The following is an 18,324-nucleotide window of genomic DNA, read 5'->3' on the forward strand; positions in this document are numbered from 1 at the left end:
CAACTTCTTTCATTCATTTTGTTTTGGGGGTAGTAGGGATGGATTTGTATACTGAAAGAAATGGATAATTGGATGATATTGCTTTACAAGCAAAGTGAAGTCCCATTAAACTGTGCTAACAGAGTACCGGGTGGGTGTATGCGTGGGGTGTTGTTGTTGTTGTTGTTGTTCTTTAGCAGCAAACTGATTTGGTCCAGCTCTAGGACCAATCCACCAGGAAGTTATGCTGATTATTGCAGATTCTTATCATTATTATATCGCTATTTCTCCTGCTCCTTTAATCTACTTACAAAGATTTACAAAGGCACCACAAATGGGTCCTTTCCCAAATAATCTACATCTAGACTAGGACCGCACTAAGCACTAGTTGCTTTAACTATGGTTTGCTGGATAAAGTATTCACTGGTTCCACCCAATGCATTAAACCATAGTTTACAAATCTTGGTTTCGCAGACCATCAAACATCATAGCTTAGCGTAATGTAAAGTGGAGAAACAGAGATGGAGCCAGGAATGTTGCTAATTACAACGGATGGTTTGCAATTAGATCTCTCAAGAGAAGGTAAATATTTATTGGAGTAAAGAAGTTAACAAGTTTGCAAATATGCAACTCTGATGCAGGCACACCTGCATTTTTTTTAAAAAAAATGGCTTCGGCAGTGTGATAGCCACTTGCACCATTCACGAGCTAAGGAATCAAAGTAGCCCTAATTTTATGTCATTACCAAGCTTATCAATTGCACAACTACCTCATCTTTACTGTCTTAAAGAATCAGAAATAGATTTTCCCCCTTTTCCTTTATTACAACAACCCTGTGAGGTATGTTAGACTAAGAAATGACTGCCTTGGCATAACAAGCTTATTCAGGTCAAGTGGAAACATCAGAGCTGAATAAGGACATCATATTAAGATGTAGCAGTGTTAATTTTGGTTTTTCTAAGTGCTTTTGGTTTACCTGGTTCTGCAAGTTCACCTCACCTTTTTCATTTATCATGAGAACCTTAAAAATGGGTTAATCCACCAGCTGGGTCAAGGAGTCGTGCGAATATAGGCAGCAATGTCTGATCACCTAGGGGAAGCTGCTATTAACAAATGAGGATTTAAATAATCTTCCCAATTCAGTGTCAAAGTGCTTGGTTGTTATTCGTTACTAAGGCTGGGTATTAAAAAATTGTGAAATTACAGATTTATATCTGCAAACCAAGAGTTCTACTGTCCCTTATGCTATGGCCCTGTAATATTTAGAGATTTGTTCTTAGAATGTCGTTATTCGATCTTACTTCGGCCTGTAAACTGTCTGGAAAGATGGTATATTTGGCAAATGTAAAAAAAAAAACATATACAAATGATGAATGAAAGCATTAAGGGCTGGGGGAGAACATTGGCCTTAGATCCTGCTTTTTTTTAAAAAAAAGTTTCTGGCTGTGAAACATTGATCCTAAATCCCCAGTGAAATCTTACAAGGGTAAAAGTGACTAGGGCTTTCTTTTTTTTTTTAAATCCAACAGATCAGCTTAGAATGGCTAAAGACCTACTTTCTTTTTGAATGAATGCACAGAACTCTTTTTTTTTTTTCGTCAATGTGGTTTCATTTTAAAAGAGAATGTGTCATTTCTTCATGGAGTCGGCTTTTTCAAACCCTCCATTAATCCTGAATGCTTGTATTTTCTGCCTGATGCCAAACCCCTGAACTTTAGCCTTAACCAATTAGAACTATGCTTTGCCCAAAGAGAAAAATGTGACCACATATTTTTTTTAAAAAGAAAGAAAGAAGAGTGGACATGCATGGATTTGTTCCTTTATTCTGAATTAGCCTGATTCTTTATGTGTTCTTTAAACTTTTTAAAAATTGCTAATGGGTAAGATCCAGGATACATGTAATCGTTTATTTATAGTTAAAGGAGATTACTTTTCTTCAGAAATAAATCAGTTCGCACCAACCATATTTTTATGGTTTTAAAAATAAGAAATGCTGCCACAGTTTCAGGAAAAGTTTGACAAGCTTTTTAGAAGTAGCCCAAACCACCCACAGGGCACAGTTTCATAGAAATCAGCATTTATATGAATAAAACAACAACAGCAAAGGTTTACACCTCTGGCATAATCACATTTTGGTTCAGTAGATATTCAAAATGTGTATCCTTCTCATGAAAAGAATACCATAGTTCTCACACAAGTCTCAGACTAAAGTATAGGGACACTTCCTCATTTGTTAAAAAAACCACCCTCTTACAAAAGGGCTTAAAATGTTTGCTGATTTCCTATAATCTGATTTTACAAAGAAAAATACCCACATCCAGGTGTGTATAATCTAACACACTTCTAAAAGTTGCTGCTGTATTGGGATTTTTCAATTTGCTGGGGGGGGAGGTAATTGTTCAAATTGCTGTTGAACATTTTTGTGTGTGAGTGTATTTGTCCCTGTTGGCTCCTCGTAACTGCCTTGACAAGTCCTTGCGGTTTTCTTGGCAAGCTTTTTCAGAGGTGCTTTGCCATTGCTTCCCTCCCAGGGCTGAAAGAAAATGGCTGGCACAAACTCACCTGGATGGCTTTGTGCCTATGGTGAGACTAGAACTCACAGTCTCCTGCTTTCTCACCTGGTGCTGTAACCACTACACCACATACGAAAGCAAAGAAGCTCTTGAATCTGATGACTTCAAGCATGGATTCATTCGTGCAAAAAAATACAGAAATAGTTTGCCCTGCCCTTCTCAGTTCTGCCTAGAGCCCTGGATTTCTCCAGTGATCTCCCATCCAAAGACTGGCCAGGCACAGCCCTGCTTAGCTTACAAACTCAAAGTCAGCACTGCCACATCCAGAGTTGGTCAGCTGATTTTGTCAATTTTAATGAATTGATGTTTAAATGAATTGACTTTTTTTTTGTCCTTATTTGACTTCTCTTATTAGTATTCCACACAAGGCTCGGTATTCCCTTCAATTGCAAATTGTGCCTCTCAGTTTTAAATAAAAGTCTCCCAAGTCCATCTGTTACTGTAGACTTATCTCCTGCATATCCTTTAGGGACACACCTCCATTTTTTTTCTCTGCACCTATTGAAAACCTACCAAGCCTTTTAACATCATAATGTCTTGCATCCCATTCCAACTTCTGATATTGGAAGGCGCCATTCTTACTGTCCCAGCATGGCAGGTGATGACCTGGCCTCAAACTGAAGTATCCTGAACCCAAAACAGCAGCGGAAATGGTCTGAGGGTAGATTTGAACCAGGATCTTCCTTTTTACAGGCCTCCGAAACACTGCATCATGCTGCCTTGATCTAAAGGCCTGTTACAGTTAGTCCATTTAACTGTAAAACGTCCTAAGAGATTAGGAAAGGAAGGGCTTTGTCCTTTGGGATGTAGGGACCGAATTATAGGCGATAAACCAGTAATTTTATCAATCCTGACGAAAAGCATTGGAAGCCGGGGGATATTTAAACCCTCAACTCTAAACATGCGAGACACTGCGCAAATTTACAAGTTTTTTTTATGCTGTAGCTAGGGTCACAGTCTAGCTGGTGGATAAGGACAAAGTGCTGCTGATGAAATGACATTGAATGGCTGAAGGGTTTGTAGCGGTTGCCTTTTCATTGTCGCTGAGATGAGAAAGACTGAGATAGCCTGTTCATTCTGGCAGGACTCCAGACAGTGTTTTCAGTACAGAAGGCTTATTTCCACTGTTACATCCAAAACGAAACAGCAAAAATTATTCAAGGAAAAATTTTTGCACTGTCATCTGAGGCGAGCCTCATAAGGTCTTGGATTCCTCTACAATCTGCAACCCTTGCATTAATGTGAGGATCCCAAGCTCATTTGCATCGTCCACAAAATGCTCCTAAACAGGCATGCAAACCTCAGCAGCAAAATGACCTAGAGAAGAGAAGAGAAGAGAAGAGAAGAGAAGAGAAGAGAAGAGAAGAGAAGAGAAGAGAAGAGAAGAGAAGAGAAGAGAAGAGAAGAGAAGAGAAGAGAAGAGAAGAGAAGAGAAGAGACGGGATAGTATAGTATAGGATAGGATAGTATAGGATAGGATAGGATAGGATAGGATAGGATAGGATAGGATAGGATAGGATATTGTCATTGTCATTTTTTACTATGAGCACACTGGCACACATTAAAAATGAAATTCTGTTGCCTGCTCTTAAAAGAAAGTATATATCTACCTATACACATACATAACACACACATATATGTGCTATATAGATATATTTATGTGTTTGTGTATGTATATGTACCTTCACACACACACACACACACACACACACATATGTGTGTGTGTGTGTGTATATATATATATATATATATATATATATATATATATATATATATATATATATATATATATATAAAGGTAAAGGTTCCCCCGCACATGCGTGCTAGTCGTTTCCAACTCTAGGGGCCGGTGCTCATCTCTGTTTCAAAGCCAAAGAGCCAGCGCTTGTCGTAGTGGTCCCTATTTTTCTACTTGCATTTTTACGTGCTTTGGAACTGCTAGGTTGGCAGAAGCTGGGACGAGTAACAGGCGCTCACTCTGCTACGCGGCACTCGGGATTCGACCCACCAAACTGCCTGCCCTTTCTAGTTATTTTTCTTTGCTTGCTTGCCTGCCTGCTGACTCTCAATCTGGCCTGAAATAAAAGACAGCAGAATTGGAGCCCCCCCCTCCCCCCAAGGTTTAAAATCCATTTCGACTCCACTAAGTACAACCCCTTGGCTGGAAACAGTTGAGTTGCCCAGCCCTGTTTTAAGGGAACAGAAAGCTCTGATTTAAGAAGGAACCGTAAAGCTTTGAGACTTTGCATTGGCTGTGCCAATAGAGCATGAATGAGCCAAACGGGCAGGTTTCCAGCTCTTTATGTCTCTAGGAAATTAAGTGACAAATTGCACCTGCTGAAGCTCCTCTTTCTACACATCTGGAAAAAGAAATATGAACGGATTCTTCTCTAGTAGCTTCCTTTCCCACAATTGGATCTCCCATTTTTGTTTGTTCCAACACCGTCTTGTTCCAGCGCCACCTTCATCGGGGGTTCCAAGCCTAATTCATGACCTTCTGGGGATTCATTTTATCTAGATCCACTCATGGGGTTCACCTATATCATCGTTTTATGTTTTTATATTCTGCAAGCCCCTGCAAGTTGCATCATATGTGAGCACAGGATTGTGTTGACATGCATATACCTGTAACTCCTTTTCTTCACCTGCATGTCCCTCTCATGCATTTCTCTTCTACCCTAATGTTGCTCTTGCATACAGGTAGTCCTCGACTTACGGCCACAACTGAGCCCAAAATTTCTGCTGCTAAGGGAGACATTTGTTAAGTGAGTTTGGCCCCAATTTGATGACTTTCCTTGCTACGTTTGTTAAGTGAACCGTTGCAGTCCTTCAGCTAGTAACTCGGCTGTGAAGTGGATCGGGATCCCCGCCTTGACTTTGCTGATCAGAAGGTCACAAAAGGGGGATCCCATGACCCCAGGGCACCGCCGTAAATATGAGTCAGTTGCCAAGCATCTCAATTTTGATCAGGTGGCCATGGGGCTGCTGCAACGGTCGTAAGTGTGAAAAATGGTCACAGATCACTCTTCCCAGTGGCCATTGTAACTTTGAACAGTCACTAAATGACCTGTTGTAAGTAGAGGACTACCTGTATTAACCTTGATCAGGCAGGGAAAGCGACAAAGCTTTATCTCCCTTATCGTAGAGGAGTTGGTTTTATACTGCCATTTGATGTGAAAGATCAGCAGTTTTTTTCAACGTAGCTTTCCAATTAAGCCCTGTAGAATTGGCTAACCTGGTTGTGATTCCTTATCTGGTTTAACTTAGGTAGGGCCAACCTCAGTCTTGCAAGTTTAAAAGTTCCTCTTACCTGTCTCCTTTACAGCCTGAGAAATAAGGAAGGTTTCCACCCACCCACTATACAATTGCAGGCTACGGTGTCTCTTAGCTGACCGTTCCCTTGGCAGCAGCATTTTGCCCTGTCTCTCATGGTCCGTCCTACATAACATTACAGAAATAAAGACAGGATTCAATTATATCTCTTGGGGGGGGAAGAACAGGTAAAATAGCAGGTGAAATATTCCATCCTACCACGACAGATTAAAAAAGAAATGTTTAAAAAATTCCACAACCCTGCAGGATGTAACATCCATCGAGAGCTCTGGTGGCACAGTGGTGAGAATGCAGTATTGCAAGCTAGCTCTGCCCACAGCCAGGAGCTTGATCCTGACTAACTCAAGGTTCACTCAGCCTTCCGTCCTTCCGAGGTCGGTAAAATGAGGACCCAGATTGTTTTTGCAGCAACATACTGACACTGTAAGCGCTATCATCTCAGCCACCTGCAGCCAATTTTGGTCACCATATCACAAAAAAAATGTTGAGAGTCTGGAAAAAAAAGTTCAGAGAAGAGCAACTAAGATGATCCAAGGCCTGGAGACTAAAACATACAAAGAACGACTGCGGGACTTGAGTTTGGCTAGTCTAAAGAAAAGAGGAAATAGGGGAGACATGATAGCAGTGTTCCAGTATTTGAGGGGCTGCCACAAAAAAGAGGGGGGGTCACGTTATTCACCAAAGCACCAGAGGGCAGGACAAGAAATAATGGTTGGAAACTGACCAAAGAGAGAAGCAACCTGGAATTAAGGAGAAACTTCCTGATAGCGAAGACAACTAACCAGTGGAAAAAGCTTGCTTCCAGAAATCATGAGTGTTCTATCACTGGAACTTTTTTAAAAAAATAGTCACTTGTCTGAGATGGTATAGTTTCTCCTGCTTGTGCAGGGGGCTGGACTAGAAGATCTTCAAGGTCCCTTCCATCTGTATTCTATTCTACTTCTACTTCTACTTCTACTTCTACTTCTATTCTATTCTATTCTATTCTATTCTATTCTATTCTATTCTATTCTATTCTATTCTATTCTATTCTATTCTATTCTATTCTATTCTATTCTATTCTTACAATGGATGAGAGTAAGAGAATAGAATAACAGAGTTGAAAGGGACCTTGGAGGTCTTCTGGTTCAACCCCCTGCCCAAACAGAAGACCATATGCCAATCTGACTGGCACAAAAGGGATAAATCTTTACCACCCAAGGAGGTACTTACAACTACTGTATGTTATACCACCATAATCTGAAAATCTGCCCTATTCGTACATTGGCTGAATTTTCACATAAAATAGGACAGAGTCATCAATGTGTTATTGAAATGGGCACTACGGCCTAGTTCATCCAGTTTTGGTCACCATAATGTAAAAAAAGATGTTGAGACTCTAGAAAGAGTGGAGAGAAAAGCAACAAAGAGCATTAGGGGACTGGAGGCTAAAACATACAAAGAACGGTTGCTGGAATTGGGGATGTCTAGTCTAATGAAGAGAAGGACGAGGGGGGACATGATAGCAGTGTTTCAGTATCTCAGGGGCTGCCCCAAAGAAGAGCAGGTCAAGCTATTCTCCAAAGCACCTCAAGGCAGGACAAGAAGCAACAGATGGAAACTAACCAAGGAGAGAAGCAACCTAGAACTAAGGAGAAACTTCCTGACAGTTAGAACAATTAACCAGTGGAACAACCTGCCTCCAGAAGCAGTGAATGCTCCAATACTGGATGTTTTTAAGAAGAGATTAGGCAGCTATTTGTCTGAAATGATATAGGGCTTCCTGCCTGAGCAGAGGCTTGGACTAGAAACCTCCAAGGTCCCTTCCGATGATGATGATGATGATGATGATGATGATGATGATGATGATGATGATGATGATGATATCATTATTTTAACATATTGGATGTTTTACGCCATCATGCCCTTTTTCTTCATTTAGCTATCCCATTTTCTGTGAATGGAGTCGTCCTGTTTTGTTCATCCAGATTTAGAATTTAGCATGTTGCTTCAACTGAGCTCCTGGGAGCTTTTCTAATTGATTCCTAACTTTCCAGTACTGCCAGTCCTAAAAAAAAATCTGGCACATTTCAGACACAATAATTCTGTCTCTGCAACAGTGCAAATGTTCATGGGCACAATGCTTGCTGATGTTATTTTTCAAGACCTTTGAATAAGCAAACTTAGTTTCTCACACACCAAACCAAGACAATGCACTGCACGGAGCAGACAAAGAACTGGGGCCAAAACAACAGGATGCACTTTTATGCTCTAATTTATGTAACACCACCCATGGACTTTTATAGAAACATCATTCAATTCAGGGTTCCTCCTGCCGAATTTATAGGCTGTGTTTTAAAATTGGGGTTACTATTAATCCAGCCTCCTATTCCCGTGCTTGTTTTGTCCCAATCCAGGAGAAATTCAAATACAGCCAGACAAATGGAACAGGGTGATTTGCATCTATCCCAGCCTCCATTATTTGCTCACTTTATGTGGGAAGCACTGCATAAGTTTCTTTGGTGCTTGGCTTAAAAATAATAATAATAATATTGGCACAGCCTAGCCTTTTTTTTTTTACAAGGTGGCACATTGGTATGCAGCTAGAATTCACCCTCCAAGCGTCTTCAGCGTCTTCATCTCATTTTAGAGGTCAACGGGCAGGTTCATTGGCTTTAAATAAGACATTTCTTGATTCTCCAAATCTGTCTGTTGCTGCTGCGTCTTTTTCTTTCCCAGAGTTGCATTGGGGGTGAGTGTTTGGCTGTTGCAAAGTTTCCCCTTCTCACAATTTGGTCGTCTCCTCAAAGGCCTCCACCACAACAGCCGTGTTGCCCATCATGCCAGAAGACATGATGAAAACTCTTTAATTTCACAACATATGGACAGACTTAACCATAGCTCTAATTGTGACCATCCTAGATCAAGTCAAGTCCAAAAACCTCAGGGAATATCTAGAAACCTGGCACTCTTGACAAATTAGCCATCAACAGACACATAAAAACAATGATGACAACTTTCCTTAATGATCTTAAAGTGGAAACTATCACAGAATGAGGTGTACGGCAAGACGATACAATATCACCTATCCCTTTTTCTCAGCCTGTCTTGAAGACATATTTCACAAACTAGACTGGGCAAAAGATGGACTAAAAATCAATGGCGCCTATTTAAATCACTTCAGATTTGCAGATGATGCTGTTCTCTTCTCACAAGACCCAGAAGAGCTACAAAGACACATACAAGGGCTCCACGAAACAGGAGAATCATTTGGCTTAAATATAAACCTGAAAAAGAGCCCTAATAATAAATTTACTAAATAAAGAATATATGTATATATATTTGGCTAACGGATCTCAATGGCATATTAAATGTGGTTGGGAGGCATTTGACAAGCTAAGCATAATTTTCAAGAAAAACCTCCCCTGATGCCCAAAGAGAAAGATTTTCGATCTAACATATGCTGGTGAAACATGGTCACTAACCTCACAATTGATACAAAAGCTAGGAATGGCGCAAAGAACCATGGAACGCTACATGTTTGGCATTGCAAAATAAGATAGAAAGACTCGCACATGGATTAGAGAACAAACGAAAGTATACGATATCACCAAGAGAGTAAAAGAATTGCATTGGAAATGGCCTGGTCACATAGCAAGAACTGAGGGCAGGTGGACCAAGGCAGTCATACGTAGAATGGATCCCACTTGATCAAAAGCATCTGTGAAAGTGATCTAAAACAAGATGGACTGATGACATCAGCAAGTATTGCAGGCCCAATTGGCAAAAGAAAGCTCAGAACTGCAAGGGTTGGAAACATGTGGAAGAGGCCTTCATCCTGCAGTGGATAGAGAATGGCTAAAATGATGATGATGATGATGATGATGATGATGATGATGATGGTGATGATGATGGCGATGATGATGATGATGGCGATGATGATGATACATGTAGACATTAACAACCTCTATAGACTATGCAAAAGAGACAATCAACCAGCCCAAAAGGGAACAAAAGACCCAAGCACTTCTCCACCAGCAATCAGCATAGATTTACTCCAAGAACAATATCAGACCAACCATCAAGTAAACAAAACCCCAATCAAGGAATTGCCAAACAAGCCAGCAGTAAAGAGAACCTCTAAGACCACCCCCACCAACACTGACAGGGCAAGCCACTAGAACAGGGGTCCCCAACCCCCGGTCTGTGGACCAGTACCGGGCCACAGCATGCCAGCAACCAGGCCACACAAACAAGCAAAACCCCATCCGTGGGATGCAATCAGCACACAAAACCACATACCCTCCGGTCCATGGAAAAACCTCTCTCCACGGAACTGGTCCCTGGTGCCCAAAAGGTTGGGGACCTCTGCACGAGAATATAAAGAGAGGGTGAACCCCACTCCTTACTAGCACTGATGGTGTTACCTAGTTTGGGTAAGGAAAGATCTGCAAGGAAACAAGCAAGTTCAGAAAACAGCGAGGACCCCTCATGTTGTGCTTTCCACAGCCAACGTCTCTGCAACAGCAACAAACGTTGTGTTCATCTCATGGTCCATACACTGCCAGCTTTTGGCTGCTGTGGAGAAGCAAAGACCCTTTAAAAATTCTTTTTAAAAAGTTTCACTCTCTTTCTGAAGAAGGCAAGAGAGAAGGGTGGCAGGCTGGCTGGGACGGTGTTGAAGTGGAGTGAGCGAGTCCTTACATATGAAATTAACCCAAGCAAGATGCAACAGCGTGGAAATCGTAGCATTTGCTTTTGAAATAACTCCCTGTTCACCTTGGAAGGGAGAAGAACAGTTCACCCTATGTGTGCATAACGAGAACTACTCCGGCCTCCATCCATCTGTGTGTGCAAAAGGAACGGGTGTGAGCAGCTGTTTCTGCCCATCTTCCCTCAATAGACTTACAGTGCAGACATATAGAAGCTTTTTTGTTGAGCCATGGAATACATGGGGCCTTTTTTAAACTCCATAATAGGGATCATCCAGCTTTTTTTTACAAAAAAAACCCTGTTCATAGCAGCTGCGCATGCACACACAAACTTCTGTGTTTGAGAGTGTGTCTCATGGAAATTCCCTCCTGTTCTGCACAAATGGGTGAATTGTGTCTTCTTTAGATTGTGTGCTGTTATACATTAAAGAAATTCAAGAGGTAGTTCCTGTGCTTGCCATAGGCCAGCTATCTTCACATGGAACACCAGGTTGTGTTCCAATGGGACTGGGTTGCTTGGGGTTTAGTACACTGTGAGATCCTTGCCATGGTCTAAGAAGGAATAGGTGGAAGATCATGAAAAAGAGGTCCAACTTGGAACCAAAGAGAAGTTTCCTGAGAGTGAGAACAATTAATCAGTGGAATGGCTTGCGTCTGAAATTGTGGATGCTCCCTCACTAGAGATTGTCAAGAAGAATTGGAAGCCATTGCTCTGGAATGGTATAGAGCAGTGGTCTTCAAACTTGGCCCTTTTACGACTTGTGGGCTTCAACTCCCAGAAGTCCTCAGCTAGCGTGCCCGGCTGAGGAATTCTGGAAGTGGAAGTCCACAAGTCATAAAAGGGCCAAGTTTGAAGACCTCTGGTATATAGTGTCCTGCTTGAGCAGGGAGTTGGACCAGAAGACCTCCAAGGTCCCTTCCAACTCTGTTATTCTATGTTCTATGGTCTTAGCTTTATGGGTGAAATAGGTAAACATAATGTTTGCTAGTCTAGTTTTTATTTCAGTTTCCTGACGCTGGACTCAATCTTAGGCTCTGATTTCCTTCGAGTATCTATCCTGTTGTTTGGAGTTTATCTCTGACCTAGGTCTGCCTTCTAATTGAGTATTCAGCTAATTGTGAGCTTATTTATCTCTCTTCACTTACTATAGGTGCAACAGGACATTTTCCTCCTTGACCCAATGATTGGCATCAGAAGCATTGGAAAAGATAATTTTCTGAGTGGCCTTGATGGCTGTTAGGGCACTGGAAAAACTATATTTCCTCTAGTAACAGAAAAGTGATTACCTCCAGACTCTGGAGAGCTGGAAAGAAACACACACACACACACACACACACACACACACACACACACACACACACACACACACACCAGTAAAATGAAAGGAAGAAGAGCAGCTGAGCTAAGGAGTGAAATTCCAGGAGAACAGACATTTCAAAGCAAGTGTTGTCTTTTGACAAATTTTAGGAATGACGTTTAGAGAAATACGATATTACAACTGAAATCCTATTGGTTCTAGTAGTCTGATGCCAGAACATCACAGAAGTCCACTTTCTACTTGTATATACTTCCATGGAAAAGCATCTAAAAACATTTTCACAGAGGATAACAGAATAACAGAATTTTTTTAAAAAAATCCCATTTATATCCTGCCCTTCTCTGAAGACTCAGGGCGGCTTACAATCTAAAAAGCACAAATCAATGTGCTTAGCAATAGCCTTCATTCTATGTATATGCCTGCTTATTAGGGCTTTCGAGGGGCCCCAAGTGGCATTATTACAAAGTCAGCTTATTGCCCCCAACAATCTGGGTCCTCATTTTACCTACCTCGGAAGGATGGAAGGCTGAGTCAACCTTGAGCCTGGTGGGACTCGAACCTGCACTAATTGCAGGCAGCTGGTGTTACTTAAGGAGGCATTAGCCCACTGCTCCACCAAGGAAGGGACCTCAGAGGTCTTCTAGTCCAACCTCCTGCTCAGGCAGGAAACCCTATTTCAGACAAATGGTTGTCCAATCTCTTCTTAATAACCTCCAGTGTTGGAATACCCACAACATCTGGAAGCACGAAATGGCCAGAGAAAATATTTCTAGTGATACCAAATATGTATAAATTATGTGCTCGCTGGACAATTTGTACAAATTGTTACTCTTTGGTTTAAGATGTGTGGGAAGGGTGGCCAGGAAAGGGTGTGACTTTATCTAAAATTTGATAAATGTGATGCCTTTCAAGGCACATGGAAGAGCTAAAGTTGTCGTAAAAAACAAGGAGTCAGACAAGTATCTGCAAGATGAGAAATGCAGAGAGGTGTGAAATTTCTACGACAAAGGGGTCTTTAGAAAGAGTACCCAGGGCAGGGCGCTTTGGGATCCACCCAAACCACAGCCTGGACTGGGCAAGCAGACAGAAGCTTCTTTATGAAGCAGAAAACCTTCGTGTCTGTCTCCCTGTTAAGCCACGAAAAAGTCAAGTTGGGTTTTAATTCTAGGCGTGGCCATCTCCAGCCATTTCGTTCATCTGTGGTCTTGTTTAAATGCAGTTGTGACTCATTCCACTTTTTATCCAGAAGTCTTACCACTGGAAAATAATTTATTCTTAAAAAAAAACAAAAACTCTGTAATGAGAAGGTTGTTCCATCCACTTTCAGTGTTGTACAAAATGGTTCTTCTAAGCATCTCTATGAGTCATTTGACATAACAATGGCCATCTTGTTTTTGGAAATGGTGAAGCTGTCCATGGTGCTCTTCTTCATCCTGGAGACTCCCAGATAGATAAATTTCATCTCCCATAATTCTCAGCCCTTTGGGGCAGCGTTAAACATTCTGGAATTAAATTCTCCACAAACTCTACACATTCAGAGGTGTCCTAGTTGAGAAAAGCTATTCAGGAGAAAAGGTTTCAGCCTAGTTCAAGGCAATAGATCCAGATCTAGACTGCAGTCTAGATAATAAATTAGCCAAGTAACAAACATAGTTTCAAGTATCAGAAGCTTAGAGCTCAGGGTAGTTAGTTTGGAATTTTTGTGTTTGTAAAAGTGTAGAGGGACGCGGTGGCTCAGTGGGTTAGGACGCTGAGCTTGTCGATCGGAAGGTCGGCAGTTTGGCGGGTCAAATCCCGAGTGCCGCGTAACAGAGTGAGCGCCTGTTACTCGTCCCAGCTTCTGCCAACCTAGCAGTTCGAAAGCACGTAAAAATGCAAGTAGAAAAATAGGGACCACTATGGTGGGAAGGTAACAGCGTTCCGTGCACCTTTGGCGTCCAGTCATGCCGGCCACATGACCACGGAGACGTCCTCGGACAAGCACTGGCTCTTCGGCTTTGAAACAGAGATGAGCACCGGCCCCTAGAGTCAGAAACGACTAGCACCCATGTGCGGGGGAACCTTTACCTTTACCTTTAAGAGTGTACTTATTCAGTATTAGTTATGGAAAGGTTAGTGATATTGTAAGTAATAATTTAAATATCAGAATTACAGACCTCAGTGATTTATGATTAGTTCCTTTGTAGCAGGCAAAGGATGTCATGCTTCAACTAATTAATAATTAAATTTACATTGCCTTGAACTCTTCGTTATTAGTGTTGTGTTTGAATAAGAATGCACTCATTCAGTGTTAGTTATGGAAAGATTGGTGATATTGTGCTGAAATGATATTCACATTGACTGGCGCAGCTGTGTTTTTATTGTTTGCCTTCCATAATGACTGGTTGCTGCTGTTTTTATATTACTATTGCTTTTGACATGGTTGTTTTGCTCGTAATCATGTTCCTAGACTGCTTTGGTAGTAACCATAGAAGCTGAAATAAAACGGAACAAAATGAATGAAGATCTCACTGGAAGCGAGGGTGATTTAATTATTTTTTTTTAAAAAAGAAGGTCTAATGAACATTTGCAAATGGCTTAAGAATGCGCAGTTAACACAATTCAAATGCGAAAGCAACAGATTCACAGCTAGGAAAAAAAACCCCTCAGTGCTTAGTTTATTTGTAAAATGTCACTCTTTTGCATATCTCCCTTTAAGAAACGGAATGTAAGAAAAAAGTTGGCTTCCCCAAGCTGCAAGTTAATTTACTGAGTGAACTCTAGCCAGACTGGTGGCACTTTTCAAGGCAATGCTTCATTCTGGGCCTTAGCTGACAGATCAGTAAGGAAGGACATCCCCCAAATAATTGAGGCACCTGATGTACTTTTCCTTCCATGACCCAGAACAAACAGCTGTCAACTTTCTTAGTTTTGACTTTGGCTGTTTTTGTGCTCTAACAGTTTGATTGATTCCAAGAAGGCCCAGTAAAGAATAGTAGCAAAACAAGGAAAGATTTCCCCCCCCAACCCGCCAACTCCACCTCCCCACCCCACCCCATGCCCCTCCTCCAAAAAAAGAACAGGCTTAATCCAAAGTAATTATTTATGTCCTGGGTCCATGGATAGAAAGAGGCAGGACTAGCTGGAATACACTGAGTTCAGCAGACCTGCACAAATTTTGACTTGCTAAGTGGGACATATGGAGGCAGCCTTTGGGGAACACACTAAACCTGTTTCTTGACTAACTCCTGTTCTTCTGGGTTTGTAAAATACACTGAGCTGTAAATTAACCGACTGAGCAGGAGCTTTCTAAAAAAAGCTCTAAGCAACAAGCTGAAGAAATCAAGTTTAAGTCTGGCTAGACATGCCATGATGCTGTAAATGGTCTTCCCAGTTGCAATGTATGGCAGTGAAAGCTGGACCATAAGAAAGGCTGAGCGCCAAAGAATTGAAGCCTTTGAACTATGGTGCTGGAGAAGACTCCTGCGAGTCCCTTGGACTGCAAGGCGATCAAACCGGTCAGTCCTAGAGGAGATCAACCCTGACTTTGTAATAATAATAATAATAATAATAATAATAATAATAATAATAATAATAATAATAATAATAATAATAATAATAATAATAATAATGCCGCTTGGGGTGTGTGTGAAAGCCCTAAAAAGCTTGCATATACATAGAATGAAGGCTACTGCTAAGCTTGTAAGCCGCCCTGAGTCTTCGGAGAAGGGCGGGATATAAATGGAATTAAAAAAAAAATACTTTGGCCATCTAATGAGAAGGAAGGACTCACTGGAGAAGAGCCTAATGCTGGGAAAGATTGAGGGCAAGAGAAGAAGGGGACGACAGAGAATGAGGTGGCTGGATGGAGTCACTGAAGCAGTAGGCGTGAGCTTAAATGGACTCCAGAAGATGGTAGAGGACAGGAAGGCCTGGAGGAACATTGTCCATAGGGTCGCGATGGGTCGGACACGACTTCGCAGTTAACAACAACAACAAGAAGACATGCCATGTCATTAGGAATGAACCAATTATCTGATTTTGTTATATTGTGCTGCAAAATATAAAATATAAGGTGTTTTCCATGCATTTATCTTATCACAATGTGCAGCCAAAATGGGCCAACTTGCCACACCCAACTTGCTGTGGGACAACTCGCCTGGGACAATTCAACAAATACAAAAGCTAAATTAATTTCAGCAGAACTGTGGCCTATAATAATAAAATAAAGACTGATTAGTGATTGATGGTGTGCCATCAAGTAGATGTTGAATCTTAGCCAATGTATAGATAGATCTTCTCCAGGATGTTGTCAACCTCCTCCTTCTGGGAGGAGGTTTTGAAGTATTTCTAGCAGGACTACTAGATTCTGCAACAGCTTTGTTCCTTATGCAATCCAACTTGTAAATTTGCAGATTCTTCTTCTCTCTTTTTTTTTTGGCCATGTATATCTATATATCCAAACTAAACTGTGCTGTTTCTCTATGTCGTGTGTGTGTGTGTGTGTGTGTGTGTGTGTGTGTGTGTGTGTGTGTGTGTGTGCATGGGTATATCCATAATCTTTTGTCATGTTTATCAAGTATATACTGGAGGTAGTTACTTTTTGAGAGCTGAATGCAACAAAATTTCATCATTTTAATGTATGGTGATTAGTGTACATTTAAAGTGACAATGAAGTTGTTGTTCTGTTCTATTCCTATTCCTATTCTTACTTCTATTCTATTCCTTTCTATTCCATTCCATTCTATTTCCTATTGCCCATTCTATTCCATTCCATTCCATTCCATTCCATTCTATTCTATTCTATTCCCTAACCTGGCACTTCAAGTCCAATGGTGCAACAAATCATCTTGTGGCTGGTTGGCTTCTTCGTTTTTTTCATTCCACCTTTCTCAGACTAGCATCTCTAGACAGTGGATAGAATAGAATATGAACTGGAAGGGACAGGATGCCTAATCAGATACAACATGGCAACCTTCTTGGGGAGAAATTGTTCTTTAGAAGTGATACAATTTATCCATATCAGTAGAGTCTAAACCCAACCAAAAGATCTGAAATTGTGCTAACTTTCCTTTAACCTATCTTTAACCAATCAATGAGAATAGAACTGAAAGGGACTTTGGAGATCTTCTAGTCCAGCCCCCTGCTCAAGCAGGAGAACCTGTACCATTTCAGACAAGTGACTGTCCAGTCTCTTCTTAAAAACCTCCAGTGATGAAGCACCTACAACTTCTGGAGGCAAGCAGTTCCACTGGTTAATTGTCCTCACTGTTAGGAAGTTTCTCCTTAATTCCAGGTCTTTCTATAATTCATCCAGGTTTGGTCATTTGTGCTGGATTAAATTGAGGATTAGTTTATTCTATGATCCATTCATTTTCTCTGTGATCAAGAAACTGATTGTGGTGGATATAACAGGCTTGGCAGAAGAAGAAAAAATCTCAGTGGTAAAATGTTTGGAGAATTTCATTTGTATTTGGGGGAAAAAAATCATGCAATTGCTTCTACCTTCTCCGCCTTCATTCCCCATCTGACCAGAACTAAATTGGAGAATTTTGAAAGTTGATTTCTATATTTTTTATGGGCCTTCCTAGAAATCCAATAATGTATGATTTGGTATTTTAAATATACTTTATTGTCTGGTTCAGGTTGACCTCCATTCTATTCTCCACTTATGCTCTTAAGCCAATTCTACTTTAATATCAACTTATGCCTCATTAGGTAACTGGATATGAAGCCAGCTGAGCTCCTGCTGGTTTTTATAGTGAAATTTCAGCTCACTGGGAAGAAAATGTTTTTTTCTGAATCACTTTTGATTTTCTGATCTAATGGGATGCTTTCTTGTGGACATAATCAGAATAGAGCTGGAAGGGATCTTGAAGGTCTTCTAGTCCAACCCCCTGCTCAGACAGGAATCCCTATACCAGACATGTCAAACACAAGGCCCGGGGGCCAGATCCGGCCCGCGAAGTGGTTTCATGCGGCCCGTGAAGCCATCCTGGAAACAGTGAGGGAACGGCCCCCCCTGCCTTGGCCCTGGCCCAGAGACCCTCCTCCTGCCAGAGACCCTCACATCTGTCCCACTCCTGCCCAGGCCCCCATAGGCACCCTTGATGCGAACGATGTAGAGCTGGCCACGCCCACCCAGTAGGCCATACGCACTCTAGCCACGCCCACCCAGTAGGCCACGCCCACCCAGGCCACACCCACCCGGCCCCCTGAGGGCAACCGCAATGCTGATGCGGCCCTCAATGAAGTTGAGTTTGACACCCCTGCCCTATACCATTTCAGACAAACAGCTTTCCAATCTCTTCTTAAAAGCCTCCAGTGATGGAGCACCCACAACTTCTGAAGGCAAGTCGTTCCACTGGTTAACCGTGTTAGGAAGTTTCTCCTTAATTCCAGGTTGCTTCTCTCTTTGGTCAGTTTCCAACCCTTGTTTCTTGCCCTGCT

This window comes from Vipera berus, assembly GCF_964194415.1.
Source record: "Vipera berus genome assembly, chromosome: 12".
Taxonomy (NCBI): Eukaryota; Metazoa; Chordata; class Lepidosauria; order Squamata; family Viperidae; genus Vipera; species Vipera berus.